General features: G+C 39.9%; 1 protein-coding gene and 1 non-coding gene across 3 annotated transcripts in view; one reads left to right on the top strand and one right to left on the bottom strand.

The window, feature by feature from the left end:
- SRGAP1 (SLIT-ROBO Rho GTPase activating protein 1) overlaps positions 1 to 19,224 on the top strand; it is a 248,081-nt gene that overhangs the window by 67,351 nt on the left and 161,506 nt on the right. The gene's annotated exons all lie outside the window — the stretch shown is intronic.
- TRNAD-AUC (transfer RNA aspartic acid (anticodon AUC)) lies at positions 16,724 to 16,797 on the bottom strand. The gene has a single exon. It is a non-coding gene; the product is annotated as a tRNA-Asp (tRNA).

Here is a 19,224-nt window from a genome sequence, read left to right as displayed (position 1 = left end):
GGGAGTGAGAAGTTGTATTCAGGACATATTTTGAAGTTAAGGCTGGGTAAGACCTGTTGCTGGTTGGGTGGAGGTGTGAGAAAGAGAGGAATTAAGGATGATATCTTGGTTTGACAGTGAATAACAGACAATGTAGGTCCATTAACTGAAATTGGAAAGACACTGTGGAGAGGAGCAGCACTGGGGTGAAAATTGAAAAAAAAATTTTTTAAATATGGAGAATAGATATTATTTGGGTAGCTGCCTACTTGATGTGTCAGCTGTTCATGTCTCAGAAGAACCTCCAGTAAAACATGGACAGGTGCTATGTCACCCCACACTTGGACCGCTTCCCTGTCTCACTGAGTGGTGGCCCATCCATCTGATTGGACAAGCCAGAAATCTGGGAGTCAGCTTTGACACCTCTATCACCATTTTCACTCCATCTCCAAGCCTGCCTCTTTACCTCTGAAATACCTCTGGAACATGTTCAGTTCCCTCCATCTCCATCACAGTCACCCTGGTCCAAGCTACCATCAGTTTTCACCTTGAGTTTGTTCAAGTCTTCTTGCAGTCTGTTGTCCACTCTGAAACCAGCTAGCTCACTTTGAACCTCCAAGTTTAAAACTCTTCAAAACCTTTTTAAAAAATGATCATTACATTTAGGATAAATCTGTAAGATGACCAAAGAGTACGGATGAGCAGGGCCCACTCATCTCTCTCTAGTCCCATCTCTAGCTTTCCCCCTCCTCTATGGGCCTCATTTAGTTCCTTGAAGGTGCTACCTTCCATTCCTGGTCCTTTGCACAGGCTGTTCCTGGAATACTACCTTCTCTTCCCCAAATAATGTCATCCTTCAGATTTCAGCTCAAATGATATTTCCTTAAGCCATTTGCACTCCCCACCCCATCCTCTCCCCCCACACCTGCTTTGACAAGCTTAGATTTCCCTGTTACATGGTCTTATAGAATATAATTTCATGCTTTTCCTTTCTAAGACACAGGATTATATTTATATATTTGCATATCTGTTAATATCTTTCTCTTTCCATGGAATGTAAAATCTGAGGCCCATAAGACAGTTTTGTACTATCTTCAGGGTCTAGCATGGTGCCTGGTACATGGAAACCATTTAAAGAATGTTTGTTGAGTGAATCAGTGAAGGGGAGGAGGAAGCCTTCCTTGTTCAGTATCTGAATTGATTTTTTTGTAAGCTTTTCTAAGAGAACTACATTTTTGTTTATAATAGATAAGACTCGTTTAGACTTGCTTGGAAATACCTTAGTTCTGTTTAAGGTTACTTTAGCATTTGCAACTTTTCATTCACTGTTTACTATAGATGAAATTAGGAATCGATTATTTCTAATCTAAGAAATTTGATTGGTAATCTAATTTAGAGTAAGGAATTGGTGGACTTGAATTTTAACACACCTAAGAATATTCTGTTCATGATTACAGAGCAAATGCCTAGGTACAGAAGAGGATAATAGTAAACAATGAATATTTCAATAGCATTTACAGTTTACAAAGTGTTTTTGCATTAGGGATGCCCTGGAGTGAATGAAGAGAAATCTTTACACAACGTGTTACTTCACAGGAAAATCTTTCAAATATGCTCCATTATCTACACCATTGAAGTCATAGTTCTTTATCAGGGTAGGCTAGGCCTCCAGGATCCTACCCCAACCTACTTTTCCAGGATCAGCTATCGCCACTTCTCAAGTTACCCTTCACCTACCAGCAACACTGGACTGATAGCAGTTGTCCCACGTGAAGTCAGGTGCCCCTCCTCTGAGCTCCTGTAATATTCTGGGCGTGTATTGCATGGTGGACTCTGTTTACTGGTCTCTCCAATGGGCTGCCAGCTCTTGGAGGGAACGAGCAATGTTATTTCTTCTTTATTCTTGGCCCCAGTAGTACAGAGCCCGGTACAGAGTAGGGGCTCAGTCAGTGCTTGATGAATGAACGAATGAACTTGTATTCAGCCGTAGGAGTAGGTCTGTCTGTTTGGTGACTAAAAGGGGGCATGCACCCTAAGACTTGCCGCTTGTTCGAACTTCACTGAAGACTTATGTGGCAACCGAGAACTTCCTCTGTGTTCTGATCTGTCTGTATCTACTCCTCTTGTCGATGTCACTGAGGTTAACCTTTGGTCTGGGTGTGGGACTAGACTCAGTGAGTTGCTTTCAGAAAGGAGATCAACCAGGGTAACCCACAGGGTAACTGGATAATAGCAGAGCATTTAGTGGTATCTGCTCTAGGACATTTGTCTACGTTGCGTTTGCTACTGCCCATCTCGAAGACTCACCTACTTAAGTCTGAAATCATATACTGACCAATTCATAAGCTAAAGTGCTACTTCTGTCACTCAGAAGTAGACGCTTAATATTTTCTAATACACCATCAGTCTTTCATCTGTGCCTGTCTGTATTTTTTCCCTAAAAATGGGATCAAACTCCACCACTTTTTTCTGGTAACAAATTTTTTTTCTCTTTATGTATAATATAGATAGATAGAGACATGTTTATAGATAAAGACATGTTTATAGATAAAGATCTTATTCGTGTTACTATATGTTCTTCTGTACTTACAACATCATTTTATAAAAGCTTTCTAAATATTTTGTTCGTACTTTTGTATTTTAATTTGACACTTTTTTTATATAAGGGATGATTAGGATAAGGAAATAGTTCTCTTAATATTTTTATCCACTCGTATCAAAGAAATTTCACATGATTTTATATAAAGGAAAGAAAATTTTGAGATTATAGCTTCTTGGGTACATAATTAAGATGTCATTTAATAGCTAGCCTCATTCTGTCTCTCTGATCAAAATTATCTACCTCCAAATACCGATTTTTAAAATTCCCTCATTGCGTAATAGAATCAAGATAATTTCTCCCTTAATAGACTAAGACACTTTGATAACAGTCTTCTTTGAGTTTCTTGGGGGGGGGGTTGTTTGTCTTTTTCTTTTTGAGTAAAAGTAGGTTTATTCAGAGAGATGTACACTCCATAGACAGAGTGCAGGTCATCTCAGAAGGCCAGAGAGAGAGAAAATGCCCTGAGTTTCTTAGTTTTATATAAGAAATATACAAGATGGCTGTCGAAATTTTGTTCATTTCAGGAGGAAGTCACTTAAGAGGTTACAGTCTATACCATTGATTCTTTTTTTTTTAAATTTTTTTTTAATTGAAGTATAGTCAGTTTATAATGTGTCAATTTCTGGTGTACGAAATAATGTTTCAGTCATACATGTACATCCGTATAGTCGTTTTCATATTCGTTTTCACTATAGATTATTACAAGGTATTGAATATAGTTCCCTGTGCTATGCAGAAGAAACTTGTTGCATATCTATTTTATATAGAGTAATTAGTATCTGCAATATACCATTGATTCTTAAAGAAGAAAACTAACTGGTAACTTTAACACTCAAACATTTACACAAACTTGATATGTGGAGGGGAAAAAAGTATGCTCCTTTGTCTAGAGATTTTTGTTGCCATGTTAATTTTACTTCTGAGGTTCTTCAATTTATTAGATTCTTCTGATTAAGCGTCCGAGAAAGTGGATGCCATCTTTTGGTCTGAGTTACAGATGAGCTGGGTTTCTATAAGGCACCCCCCAGACCCCAGCCTCGTGCTGCATTTGATCAGGAGTTTAGCAGATCACAAAGAGATTCTGTATTAACTTTTCATGATTATGTTGTGTTCCCTGATTCCATATTTTAGTAGATCCTCTAATTTAGGTGTCACATGACCAATTTTTTTGGAGATGCGTCGGAATTTTAAAAAAATGCCAATAGCTGACTTAGTGTATGATTTTTGAAAAGAATGTTTCCAATCATTCTGATAACCAAAGATTACAGGGCTAAGCAAATTCATTCCTTAAGGACCTTTACTTCTTCATTGATCAGGAGCCTCATGACTTTATCCTTTCGGATGGTGTCGCCTCTTATTGAGGGTTGAGGAGGGAGCAGTTTGGGGAACTCCCAGAGGGATCTTCCTCTTGAGTGTTGTTGCTCTGTGTCTAGGTCCTTGAGAACCAACTTTGTCTTTAAGAGACCTCTGACCTTTAGGTGCTGCCTTTCCAGGGCCTGGCACATAGTACTGGGATGATAAACATTTGCTAAAGTAATGATTGAAACAAGGAATGAATTATTTAAAAACTTTTAATTTAAACAAATGAGTTAAGAACGTGAGCCAAGCCCTGCCATCTGGGAGAAGGCTATCTATAGCTCTTAAGTAGTATCATTTTGACCTGGTACAGGAGGGGTGACCGTGCGTGGTGTTATCCTGTGTGTCCATAATGCTTAAAAGAACAGATGATTTAAAGTAGGTGTGATTTTTGCCTGGATCTTGATTTAGCAGCAGAAGCTCTTGCAGGATAAGTGGCCCGCCTTCTCTAACCTAAAATCAAAGATAGACCGTTTTAGATGCATATCATCCCAACATTCATACTCAAGGTGAATCTATTGCTGATACCATTCTTTCTTTATTATAAACTATTATTTGCTTCCAATATCAGTGACTTAGTCTCTCTTCAAGGCAGTTGAATGCTAGGCTGTTATGTTTTTATTTCATGGTCATTTGGAAAAATAAGTGAGATCTATAGCATCTTAATTTTGATGAGTTTTAAGTTAAATTAGAGGAAGAAAAAGTGCTAATAGTTGCATACATTAAAAAGCTTCACTATTAAAATTATGCCCATCAGAATACACCTGCAGGGTGAAAATTAAAATGTATGAGTGACATCATCATGTCACTCTCAGTGTCCTAGAATTCAAATTTTCTGGGAAAGTGTTACAGCAAAGAAAAGCTGAGGGAAATGCTAACATTAACTGAGAATTTATGCTACTTGATTTTTAGTCACCAGCATGTTAATACGAAAAGCAGAAAATCCCAACAAGGAAGAAAAGAGAAGGGAGGGCAGTTAAGGGGGAAGGAAATGAGTACAAATAATTTTTGTACGAAGCACTGGATGCGCTAGTAAGATGGTCCTTTGTGGCAAGTGAAAAATCAGTCTGGACCAAGGAGGACCCCAACTTGGCCTGAGTTGCAAGGACTTCTCTTTCATGCTTTCCCCTAAATCTAAGTTTATTTCATGTTCTAAAAATTAGTGGATAATGTATATTTACAGTCCTTTGATATTGTACCAGTGGTTTAAGGACTATAATTCTCTCTTCTTCATGTCATCAATTATGTAGACTTTTTTGGTGTTCAAAAATCCTGCTGATTTAATATCTTAACAGCAAGCCAATGTGGGTTTTTTAAAAATTATAAGTAGTAATAATAGCTAAGAGTTGCTGAGCTGATATTGCGTGTTGCGCATCATGCTGTTCAATGTCATTCAGCCTTCATAACATCCCTGGGGGTGCAGTGGGTGTGAATTCAGTGATCATCCCAGTTTTACACATGAGAAGAGTGAGGCTCAGAGAGGTTTTGTTCTTTGGCCAAGGTCACACACGTTGCAAGTGGTCCAGTTGGGATTTGGAGTGACTTTGTCCCCATCCTGAGCTCTGCTTTCTTCCTAGGTAAGGCTTATGTCTCTGTATTTACAGAGTCTCACATCATCATAGGTTTCATATGATTTAAATAGAAGAGTTGTCAGTATTGAAATTATCCCATTTGTTCACATTGCATATTAATGAGCCCAAACCTCTCATCTAAAACTTGATTCTGTTTCCCAAGCATCTCTACCTGGAGATCTTTTTCCTCAATACCTCAAACTCCTCATCTCAACACACCCTACTCGCCCTGTCCCAAAGATACAGTAATGAGGGGTCAAGGACTAAATGCATGTGTATTTCACTTTCTTATCTGTTATTTTCTTCTGGAATTCTTAAATAGATTCTGCTCTTAAGGCTCAGGGGACACTGCATGGTCATCCATTCCTGTTCTAGAACTTGGTGTTTGGAAGCAGCTGCACACCCCTCCTATACCGCAAGGTCCACATGAGCAGACACTGTGTCTGGCAGATACGTCGCTCTTGTACCCTGATGCCCGGTCCCGTCCCTGGCTGGCCCAGAGTAGGTACATGGTAAATGTCCACTGACTGCTGGCTACCCTGACACGGTTGCCAACTATCAAGCCGGCCAGCCGGTGTGTAGAGACCGCATCCTCATGTTTGCATGGGAACCTGCAGATGCCCCATGTCTGACCCCACTGTATCCTAGCTCAGCCAGAGTGACCTAGTCCTCTCTGCAGAATTTCCATTTATGCCCTTCCCACTTCCCACTTGTTTTTTTGGTTTATATTCTGTCCTAAGTCCAGAATGAGAGCCTTTCTACTCCCTTTATCCCTTTCTACAAGTCGAAAACCTTACCATCTAGCAAGACCTGTACAAAATCTTCTCTCTGCTCTGAACTCAGACTCAGTGTTTTCAGACAGAGTTCATTGCTCTTCTCTGCGTCTCGCAAACACTAGGACGTTGGGAACACTGTAACCTGCCTTGTATTTCTTAGAGAACTGGGGGAATCCTTGAGATCATCTGAGTTTAACATGACTGATCAGTTTACTGATTTCCTTACTGTTTCTTTATTACAGAATTTCTCAGAGCCACTGGGCATTTAATATTCTGGAATTCACTGTAAATATGCTGTATATACAGAGGGCTTTTTCTCCTTTGTTTTGTCTGCCTTGATGTCTAGCAGAATCACTGTTTTCAGGTGCCCACCTGAAAACATGCTGCTATAGGACATAGTGGTGTTTAGTGTTTCGATTCTTTTTTCTTTCTTTTTTTTTTTTTTTTGCCAAATAGTGAATTATTGTCAAATTCCAAACTTTACCTTCTTTTGGATGATTGCACTATGAAAATTGCAGTATGCTCTTCCTAAAAGGCACTCTGGGATATGAATTGCTGATGGGAGTGTAAAATGGTACAACCACTTTGGAAAATAGTTTCTCATAAAGCTAAACATTTATCTATCATATGATTCAGCAGTTTCACTCCTATGCATTTAACCACGAGAAGACACAGATCCTCAAAAAGGCTTGAACAGGAATATTCATAGCAGCCTTATTTATAATCTCCAGGAAATGGAAACATGAATATGAAATGTTCATGAACAGGTGACTGGATACACAAATTTTCATATTGCATGGCCTGTTGAGAGAGAGCAAGACAGACAAACAAAGACCAAGAACTACTCATACACCTAACAACATGGATGAATCTCAGAACCATTTGAAAATATCTGAAATCTTGTTTCAGGCGGTAGTTACATAGATGTATCTAATTGTCAGAACACATTGAACTGAATGCCTGAGGTCTGTGCATTTTACTGTAGATGAATTATCTCTGGGAGAATCGGGCCAGCACAGCAGTTAAGAGCCTCGGGTTTGAAGCCAGATGACATGCCTGCAAATGCTGCTTCTACCATTCGTTGGCTCTGGGCCCTTTGGGGAATTAACCTAAATGTCCACTTCAGTTTCCTCATCTGTCAAATGCGACTGAAATTAGCATCTACCTTATAAGGTTGTTAGGAGAATCAAATGAGTCAATGCTCTTTAAGCTTTTGTTAAATGAAATTTTAAAATTAAACATGTTGACCTTCATGACAATACCCCAGTCTTCTCATCCGTAGCTGCACATGAAAATCACCTGGGAAGATTTCCAAAAGTAAAAATACCTGGGCTCCACTCCCAGGAATTCTGCTATAATTGCTCTAGGGTGGGGTCTGAGCATTGTCGGCTTGCTGGCGACCTCCTTCCCTTCTCTCCTCCCTTCCTTCTTCCCTTTCCTTCCCTCCCTCCCTCCCTTCCTCTCAAGTGATTCTAATATTTAGCTAAAGTTAAAACCTTAGCAATCCATTAGTTTTTTTTTTAACTTTATTTTGATGAGCAGTGTTACGTGTTATCATAATAATATTCCCAATTTCCAGCAATCATGGCTCTGTAACAGGCGGACTCTGCTTCATTTCCAGGCACATTAGAAGCCTTTTCAGAGAAAACGAAAAAGATCAATTTAATAGTGAACTTCCATAAGAACTATTGATCACTTCATTATATTTCCATGAAGAATAATAAAATCTAACATTCAAGGGGGGAGCCCTGAGACCCCCGCTTTTTATTTAAATCCTTTTTTTTTTCTTTTTCAGAGTGAAATGTTAAATATCTGAAGTGCTGGAGAGGTGAACGCACTCCTCAGAGTTGAGATGTAAGGCACAGACACTTACAAACACTCAGAGTGCAGACGATGAGGCTCTTGCCCTTTCAGTTCAGAGCGTTATGAATGTTAGGTGTCACTTTTCTCTCTTTTCAGCCGTGAGTGCAGGCAGGGCTGGAAGGACAAGAGTCTCTGATTAATGTGAGGAAATAGGTTACATCGACTTTTTCACGTCTCTGAAGAAAGAAATCAAAGTACCTTACTTTTGTTGGGAGTGACTGAGGGCATTGTTTGGGATTGCATTAATGGAGAAGATGATTATAGTTGAGATAAGGAAAAAATTCGAGAAGTGTCAAGAGTGTCACCAGAGAAAAACTCACAGGGAAAAGGCACTAGACTAACAGACAGGCACTTTGGGGTGTTACTCCAATGCTGTCTTTACCTTTTAAGATGAATATAGCCAGGTGACTTTTTGCATAATAGTCTAATTTGTTCTCTTTATAAAACTAGTTTTGTTTATACTTGCATGCTTCTTACTGATGATCAGTTGCTAAGGGACTGGTTTATGATTCTGACTGGATCCCACTGCATTTGTATAGCCCGTGTATCTGCAGCCTCGCCCACCTTTTGTTTTTAAGTGAGAAAGACCCAAGTCGTGGAGATGAAATCTCTTGCAATTATTGCAATGTGTTTCTTCGTCGGCGATGAGGTAACATCGGTAGTGTGATTTTTGTAGTTCGGGCAGACGATTCACATTTGTACTGTGTCTGGGTGGACTCAAAAATCCATTATGAATGGGCAAGATGTGATAGAATACAGTAGAGTAGTACATTTGAGATGAGAACTAGTGGTCCTTCCCTGCTTTTTTCATCTCATAATCACTCTGGGCCTCAGTTTCTACATCTGTAAAATGGCTTTCTTTTTTTTTTTTAATTGAGATATAGTCAGTTACAATGTGTCGATTTCTGGCGTACAGCATAATATCCCAGTCATGCATGCATACACACACACACACACACACTCATTTTCATAAACGGTTATTACAAGTATTGCATATAGTTCCCTGAGCTATACAGAAAAAACTTTTTTATTTATTTTTATATATAGTGGTTATCATTTGCAAATCTCAAACTCTCAGATTCATCCCTTCCCACCCCCTTGCCCCAATAACCATAAGATTGTTTATGACGTCTGTGAGTCTATTTCTGTTTTGTAGATGGGTTCATTAGTGTCCTCTTTTTTCTTTTCTTTTCTTTTTTTTTTTTAGATTCCACATATGAGCACTATCATATGGTATTTTTCTTTCTCTTTCTGGCTTACTTCACTTAGAATAACGATCCCCAGGTTCATCCATGTTGCTGCAAATGGCATTATTTTATTCTTTTTACAGCTGAGTAGTAGTCCATTGTATAAATATACCACAACTTCTTCATCCAGTTATCTGTCAGTGGACATTAAGGTCGCTTCCATGTCTTGACTCTTGTATATAGTGCTGCTATGGACGTTCGGGTGCGTGTATCTTTTCGAATTAGAGTTCCCTCCAGATATATGCCCAGAAATGGGATTGCTGGGTCGTGTGGTAAGTCAAAATGGTTTTCATTTTGAGCGAAAGAAGGTAATAGCCAAAGTACCATTGATCAGTGAGTGAAACTGGTTCGTTTTAATTCCTTTTTCTCCTATAATTAACTGTTGATACTTTCTGATTGTATTTCCAGCCTGCATTTAAAAGATAAATTTTTTTCTGTCTTCTCACCTTCCTGTAACAACATATACTTATTGAATGCCCACTACTGTGTATGAACTAAGTCTGTGTTAATGCTGTGAACAAGATCTATCAATTGAGAGATCTTCTACTTGGCTGGCCAGGATTGTTCATTTATTTATTCAGCCCATGTTATTGTGCCTGCCATAGGTAAGACAGGATGCCAAGCACTGTGGGTCTTATCAAGATGAATAAGAAAATACTATGAGTGTTCAGAAAAATGGAGATCATACTATAATGGGGAAGGCTCAAGACTGAGGAATAAGGCGGGGAGGGTATAGCTCAGTGGTAAAGTGCATGCTTAGCATGCATGAGGTCCTGGGTTCAATCCCCAGTGCCCCCATAAATAAATAAATAAATAGAAACTACTACTTAAAAAAGATTGAGGAATAGTTTACAGAGAAGACATTTGAATTGTGCTTTAGAATAAGGTGGATGAGATTTTTTTAACAGGTGCACATGGAGAGTACATGCTAGAAAGAAGGAAGAGAATAAGCAAATGAATGAGGGCTGGGAAACAGGAGGTAGGGCTTGACTGGGGTGTAGAGTATGCACAGTACAGAGTATACACGTACATACAATGCATGGTTAAGTCTGAAAATAAGACTAGATTATTGAATGCCTTTGAATGTTGTCCATCCAAAGAGTTTGGATAAATGTCTGCCTATCTACGTGAGATTTAACTGAAGACGCCAGGACAGATACTAGCATATATGTTAAGAAGTGTTCTTTTACGTTCTAAGTTTGAAAACAGTTCACTGTGTCACATCAGACATATGATCTGTTCTAGCCATGTATAATTTTGAGATTTGTCTTTAGCTCCTTTAAACTTTTTTTTAGATTTTCAAAAAGCCCATACAAAGAATAACATAATGTAATGTAATATTATACAAATTGAAGTTAAATTTCTATTTTGTGCTAGTATGTATGGTGGTCATACCAAGAAATATTTATCATGATTTCTTTTAATTAAAAAAAAAACAAGTAAAATTCTTTCAATGGATCTTTTGGATTGTGTTCCGAAACCCGTGAAATACACTCATAGGGACCTACCACCGTGAATTTTAGCAGTGTGCTAGTCAGCGGAAGACCCAGGCAACGTGGTTTTACCATTGGTGTTAAAGATTGCATGTGTACTAGCTAAAGCTAGCAAGTGAATTAGAAAATAATGAACTTCCTGCAGGTGTCTTTTTCTCTGCTTTGGTATTTATAGTAAATTCTGATTTGGGGGCAGTGTTCTTGATATGTTTGTAGTTTTATGGAAACCAAAGTTTGAAGATAACAGTTGTTTAGGTGAAGCAGTGGAGATTTTCTGGGACTTGATTGTGAACGTTACTATTATGGTGCACGTGTGGTGGGTGCAGTGCTTTGGGAAACCTCTGTGGTCACCTCATACATGACAGGCCACACTTTGCAGATATTTTCCTTAACTGCAAACGAGTTCAGTAAGAGTATATATCCTATAGATTTTTGTGAGGGTGAGCTGAGATGGTATACATGAAATATTTAGAAAAATGCCTGGCATATAATAAACACTTGAAATAGTGGGGGAGGGGAGAGAGACTGCACTTGTACTGTGCTTTCTTGGGTCTACAAGGGAAAAAAGCCTGCGTTCTTGGTCCCTGTTCACTTCCCTCTGTCCTTTCACATTTTCTCCTTCATTCTGACATGAGCCTGGTGGAAGCACAACATGACCTAGCAGCCAGGTCTGCCTGTGTTATTGCTGGAAAGAAGCAGGCTTACTTGCAGACAGTAGTTTTCCTTTTCTTGGGAGACCATATTTTAGAAGAAGGTCTCATTCATTGGCACCCAAAGAATACCCAAGTGAGGGATAATACGGGTAAAGAAATGTACCTACATTATGAGTATTAGAACAGGGAAAGGGGTGGGGGAAAGGAAACCATTTTCCATTCAGTAAATTGGGGACATATCAATGTCTATGAACCCAGATCCCTAATTGGGATCAGGAGCATACGGAACCAAAAAGCTAGTTAACTAGTACTGAGAATATCCTATCTGGTCAGTGCTGTTTAGAAGATATAGAAAAGAAGACCCCATTGTGCTGCACTTTGCATCTGTATATAAAGGACTATGTGAAGAGAGCCATCTTTTTCTCCCACGCCTCCTTAACAAGGACACTCACGGACACCATAAGTAAACCACTCAGAACAAAAAGCTTGAGTAGTTACAGCTTAAATTTGATGTGAGGAAATTCATGGAGCTTATAAAACCTTAATAACTATTACAAGGTTTGATGAGGCAGTCTTGCCATTTTAAGTGAACCAGTGGTAACTTATTGAGGTTCTTACCTGGGATAAAAGTGTTACCTAGCGTAGAATGGAAATCAGTGGTGTCACAGCAGCGCCAACAAAAAGGACAAGCCACTTACTGTAAACATAAATAATCTGGCATATGTTGGAAGGCACCCAAGGTGAAAACCATCCTTGTCAGTTTAAATAACCTTTTTATGCAAAAGTAAAGCTTAAGGCAGAGGAGATACGTCCAAAGCACTTAGAAATACTATCTTTCTGCCCTAAGATAGTACCTTCATGAGGGTAAAAATTTTAACATGAAAAGATGGGAAGGAGACTTTTTCTACTTCTGTCTGTTAATTTTTACTCTCACGGAAGTTCTGTGCTTGGCAAGACAGATGAACTCGCAGCCCCTCCATGGTACTGCTTCAGCTGTCGTCTCTCCACCCTGACTCTTGTGTCCGTAAACCCAGATCTCTTGACTCAGCTCTGCTCCCATATTGCCAGCTGCATGTGAGTCCGTTCCATTGTGTTGGCCTCCCAAGGCCATTCCCCATACCAGCAGTGGCTTCCCTCATCTCTCTCTGGCCTCCGATTCCACCCCATTTTAAGAGGCCCAGCAGCTACTGCACCACTTTAAGTCCTTGGAATATGCACTGGCCCATTGGAGTCCTTCCTTCTGAACTCATAGAACTCTTCAGTATTACATTTTTTGCTAGCTCGTGACCCACCCTGCAACAAGACATGGGTCATGTCTGTTTCCGTGCATTATTGATTAAGCTTTGGTTGCCCTTTAGTGCTTTATAATCTGTGATTCTTCCAGCGTCTGAGCACAAACCCCCACATGTCCCCAGTTAGCATCTGTAGGCTGACAGATTCCTTGGCCATCTTGAAGATACTAACGGCAGTGAGTTAACTGACAAGAGTGAAAGGGAGTTTGCGGGGTCCTCTCAGCCACTGCACGTCCCTGTGCTCCTGGACTTTCAGGTAATTCTGCATTTTTTCATGCATTTCCTGAGGAGGTCCTACAACATACCCAAGCAATCTTAACTTACCCACGTCACCTCCACTTGTCCCCAGTAACTGTCTTAATCTAAATTCCTTGTGTTTTAGTTCAGACGTGTGTGCTTCCTCTTGTTTAACTAGTGAAGATGGAGAATAGGAAGGAAAAAAGAAGATGATCAGGTCAGATGCTTTGTCACTGGGGATTGTTAGTAGGACAAAAAAGACTTAGGTTTCCTATGAACCCTTTTCAGCAGTGTCCTTGGATCATCCTGTGAGCACCGTGAGAGCAGGATGTGCCTTTGTCTCTGCACACCACTCAATCACCAGTAAACACATACTCGTTGAATAAAAACAGGACCATGAACTCCTGTGGAGGATTTGAGCAATGGCAGGCTTATCGTATGGGTCTTATGCCACATAGAATTGTGCCTTAATTTAAGAAAATCTTTTGGCAAAACCAGAGACCAAAAAGCAGATAAGTTAGTGGATTATTTGTTGTAATATCTCCATATTTATGCTATGTTGCCTCCAAATAGCCACTTACGTGCATAGCAACATAGCTTTACTTACACAAAGGTGTTAGTGAACTTAGCTCTTATGAAGTGAATTATCTGAGAATGCTGCTTCCTAAAATTATATTTATCCTACCTAGTTTGGTGTCATACGTTTAAATGGAGGAGTAGTTTAATTGTAAGTATAAAGGAAATCGCTAAATATCAGGGAAATTACCCAACATTTTCTGGTTTAAAAACATTTACTCACAGAAAACGGTATCTCTTATTGCCAGATATTTTATTGCCAGAAGTCTTATTGCCAGAAAGTGTAATAAGCTTGCTTATGTGTCTCGGTTTAAAAAAAAATCTGAAAAATAGTGGACATGTTTTGGAATGTTTGTCTTATTAAATCTTCCTTCTTAATCCCCCAAAGGAAAAGAACAGCTTATTTGAACTTTCTTCGTGTGATCTACAGAGTGTGAGTCAGTAAGTGATTTTTAAGATCATGTAACTGTATGGGGGAATGGAAAGAAGCACAGAGAATCCCAGCCTTTACCAGTAAGCTTAAATTTTAGTTGGGAAAGCCAGGAACAGTTATATTTAAAAAAAAGACATTTGTATTATATATAAACATACATAAAAAGGGAAAAAAAGAGTAGAAGAAAATATTCTGAAATACTAATAATGGTTATCTCTTATGATGAGACTGAGAGACTTTATTTGTATATTTCTGAATTTTCTTCCATGAACATATATTACTGGTAAAATTTTTAAAAAATTAAACTGCTCAACAATGTGCCATGAGTACAAATAAGAGGTATAAATAGAAAGGGCCAAAATCATCCAGAAGAGAGTGAACTTCCTCTTGTGTAGTGAGGATAACAGAAGAGTTGGGACCTGAGCTAGGTCTTAAAGAGTAGTTAATACCATAATTATCATGCTACCTTGAACTTAATGTATTATTTTTGACTCAGACTTGTTGTCTCGTCAGTCAGCATTCTCTCTTTCTTTGTTGGAAGAGTCCCAGTGTTCACTCATGATGGCTTTTTTCTAGTTGTCAGGGATTGGTTGGTTGAAAGTTGGACATACGACTCAGTTTTGGCCGATGACATGGTGAAGGGAGGTGTGCGGAGGTGCTTCTGGGAGAGTTTCTTCAGACACTGAAAGAGATGGTCCTTTATTGCCTGTGGACATTATCTGGTCTGATATGACACCCGGAGCTGCTGCATGAGAGGATCCTCTTTGCATCCACAAGAGGACCTGGGTGCAGGACAGTGGAATGGAGAGGCAGAAGGAAGCAGGGTCATAGATACCACTGCTCAGCCACTGTGCCTTGGGTGAACTCGTTTCTTCTCTACTTACAGGTTTATACTTTAACTAGTTTCCTTATTGTTTAAAGCCAGTTTGGAATGGGCTGAGAGCGTCCTCACTGATAAAACAATCCTACAATTTGCTAACCTGTTCAAACCCAATATTGATTTTAATCTGAACAACTCTGAAGTGGATAGGGCAGTGTATTAGTCAGGGTTCTCCAGAGAAACAGAACCAACAAGGGTGTGTTTGTGTGTGTGTGTGTGTGTGTTTACAGAGAGACACACACACACACAGGTTGACTGATTGTCAGGAATTGGCTCACAGGACTGTGGGGGCTTGGAGAGTACACAGTCAGATGGGGTAGACTGTCAGACTTTGGAAATAATTGAAGTTTGTGTCAAAGGAAGTCTGATGGCAGAATTCCTTCTGTTAAGGCCTTCAGCTCTTTGGATGAAGTCCACCCACACGATGGAGGGTGATTTGCTTTACTCAAAGTCCATGGATGTAAATGTTAATCTCCAAAAATTACCTCCACATAAACATTCAGAATAGTGTTTGACTCAATATTTGGGTACCATGGCCCAGCCAAATTGACACGTAAAATTAACCATTATTATTCCCACGTACTGATGATGAAGCTAAAGAGGATGTGACTTGCCTAAGGGTTCAAATCCAAGTTCAGTGGTTTAAATCTTTCTACCTTCTTTGTGCTCTTTCAAGTGGAAAAGCATCTTTATGTAAATGAAGAGATGTGGTGCTTATAATCCATCCATTGTGGATTGAATATCTGCTCTGTGCCAAGCGAAGTTCTAGGAACCAGGGATTCAAAGTGGAGGAAGGGAAGGGAAAACAACCAGTAGAGTGAGAATGTGCCGGTATTTGGCTTAATGAAGTCTTGTACTGGCTTTAGTGGGTGTTGCATGTTGGTGGTTAGTGATTACTGGACCCAAACGTTGAGTTAGCATCAGATTATGGAGACCTAAGAATTCCAGGCTAAAAAGTAAATTTTCTTAAAAAAAAAAAAAATTTCTGCTTTGCCTGTATAGAACAACACCTAAAAGCAAAGACTGTAATGATATAAGTGATTGATAACCTCTTTTTTGTTTTAGAGGGAGGTAGTTCTATGATTAGATTCAGCAGACAAGGACTTCAGCTTTATGCATATGATGTGCTTTTTTAAAATTGTAAAATATGTTTGTGTTAATTATGTTATAATTTGGTTGAAATAGAGTCCTAGTTGATAATTCTTTTTATAGTGGGAAAAATGGTGCTATTGGTAACATCCCAGAATCATATAGAACAGAAAAAGAGGAGGATCTTAAGAAGTCCTTCCATCTTGGTGACGATTTCTAAATTGTTAACATGTAATTTTATATATAATCTACCATAGAACTTGAAATAAAGGAAATCCAGAAACCATCAAGAACGTTCTTTTTATGTATGTGTATGTATAACTGAATCACTTTGTTGTACATCTGAAACTAACACTGTAAATCAACTATACTTCAATGAAAAAATATTTTTTTAAAAAAACGTTCTTTTTAGATGTGGATAGTTTTTGAGTTATCTATACCTCAAGAGAAATTATTATGAATTTGTTCAAATAAAACATGTCTATAACATCAGGGTCCCATATGGTAGATTAATTAAAGCAGGGAGGCTGAGTTTGAGATCTTCTTCAAAGACTAATCTCCCTTAGGACCAAGGCAGGAAAATCCTGACATTTTGATATCTTTGTGTACAGGGACTTTAGCAACAGGACAATAAGCAGGCATCTGTAGCTTTTTTTTTTTCCCCCTTTTTCTGTAATGAAGGTACTGGGGATCGAACCCAGGACCTTGTGCATGATGAACACACACTCTACCACCGAGCTATATACCCTCTCCCATTTGTAGCTTCTTAATGATTCGTGTAGTGTATTATAGTGACACCCAGGAGCTTGCCTAAAACTGTTCTTCCTCACTAATAACTAATAAAATGAGTGCATTCTAAGTGGAAAGCCCTGTCACTTTCATTTTATTTTTTCACCTACGCCAGCAGCCTTTAGTTTATCTCAGTGTTACACCCCCCCTTCACAGTGTAGGGAAGCAGCGCATTAGTTCCAGGAGCACCCGCTGGCACGGTGAGCCCGGGATCTCTGCTGACCTCCCCACACCGCGGCAGGCAGCCCCGGATTACCAGGGCAGCCAAAAAGTGAGGTGAGTGTTTTGCACATTAGCACAGCACCCATGTGGACTAAGCAATGGGTGCTAGTCTCCAGAAAGGGGTGCTGGGTGCTCTCTAAGGAGACGAGGGCACCGGCAGGACCAGCAGCTGCCCACGTGGCCTGAGAAGGCAGGCTTCTTAAAGGAACCAGACCAGTGGAGACGCACAGGAGAGTCAAGGCGGGGGCCGCGGGGCTTGACGGGGGCCTGGCTACCCAGCGTTCACACAACTAAGCCTGGCTTGATGCCTTCTTGGCTTCTAAATGTGAATGCTTACATTTGAGTCAGTTCACATTTCGCTTCTCAAGCCACATCAATTATGTAGGGACCTTTAAGAGCCCTTGTAGGTGTGGAAGAACAGGTGCCACCCTCCTTTGGGGTGGAATCATCCAGGCTTGAAAAGGTGTCTGTTGTGCGTCCCCGTCACCTGAGCTCACCTGGTGGTGCTGAGCCACAGCGTGTTCGGACTCTCTGGTTGCTTGTCTGGAGGTTTGAGAGACTCTCACATCCTGTCCCAAACCCATCCTCGTGGGAAACTGAGTAGAAAAGAATACTTGGTTACTTTCTCTATGCCACTTTATTTTTCCTTCCTCCCTGAGTAATTACTGTCCAAGTGAAAATGATGCTGTGGGCAGTTGAACAGATGGAAGGTGGTGTAAATTATTATGCTATTTGTGAACATATGAAAGTGGAGCAAAACAATTTTTAACACCTTGGCACCTTCTGCTGTTTGTGAAATTCCTTTATAAATGTATTTCTTTTTTTTTCAGCCTGACATGTCTTTAATTTTGAATGAAAATATGCCTTAAAGGCATAAGGTTTGCTAAGGTACTTCTCAATTTAAGCAGAGTATGATATACTTTTAAAATACATGTGTATATGAACCGAGTTTTCAGTTTAGTATACCAGCATTTCTTACTCAAGAGGAATTACACTTGACCCTTGAGCAACGTGGTTTGACCTCTGTGGGTCCACTTATACATGCATTTTTCCAACAGTATGTACTATAGTAGTACACCATCCACAGGTGCAAAACTGCGGATTCAGAGGAACCATGGATGCAGAGGGATGATGATAAGTTATAGGCAGGTTTTCTGCTGCTGGGAGGGTTGGTGAGCCTAACTACCCCTGCGCTGTTCAGGGGCCATCTGTGTATTTCAGGGATATAAGTATGAGAGTGCTAATCCCAAGACTGATCTCATACATTTGATGCTTCTGTATAAAGTAGAGCAGTAATACTTGACCTCCCCCCTTGACGAATTCTACCAAGACTAGACGATGCCTATGAAATACACCAAGTTCTTTAAAGGGCAAGTGTTGTATATGGTATTTATCATATCCTTTGTTTTGCTGTTGTTCCAGAAAGGAACAAAAAGGGTGTCATCAAGGATCCGTAAAATACAGGAGAACAAAGATGGAAGACCCAAAGGAAAGGAGGGAAAAAGAAGGCATGAAAGGGAGCTAGAAATGAGTTTAGAAACCTGCCCGTACTGCATGGAATGCTTGATGAACGAACAGGCCCCTGGGCTGCCCGTGATTTGTTGCCATGATGAACAGGAAAACCTGGTCTGTTAAACGCTTTGCAGCAACCATGAAGTGAAAAACATCTTGTCTCTCAGAAGAAGAAGAATTATTCAGTGTTAAGATAGCATTTTTCTCCCAAGGGTGCTTCTAGTGAGAGGAGCCCTCATTATGTTAAATGCCTGACTTCGTGACCCTAGGAAGGCAGCTGAATGGCTCGAAACTTTTATTTCCTTTCTACAGAGTGAGAGGGTGAAGCGAAGCTCTGTAAAGTCCCTGCAGCTCTCAAGTCCAGTGACGCGCTCCCTTTACTCCTGATCATCTTTTCTTCTAGAAAGTGGAACAGTCTTCTTTCTCTCTCCCGTGTCTTCCTAGTGAACTTGTAGTCGCCTTCCTTCTTCCTCTCTGACTCTCTTTTTGCTGTTGCCCAACCTGATAGTCTATCAGACTTGTCTTTTCTCAGACAGCTGCTTATCTAGTTTCCCTATTTAAAAAAAAAAAAAAAAGCTGAGCAGAAGAAGCTATGACCACAGAGTGTTACATGTCCGGGGAGGAAGGGGGGAGCCGTGTGTCAGTGTCTGGAAT

The sequence above is a fragment of the Camelus dromedarius genome, chromosome 11 (assembly GCF_036321535.1).
Source record: "Camelus dromedarius isolate mCamDro1 chromosome 11, mCamDro1.pat, whole genome shotgun sequence".
Taxonomy (NCBI): domain Eukaryota; kingdom Metazoa; phylum Chordata; class Mammalia; order Artiodactyla; family Camelidae; genus Camelus; species Camelus dromedarius.
This window is presented reverse-complemented; position numbering and strand designations above follow the sequence as displayed.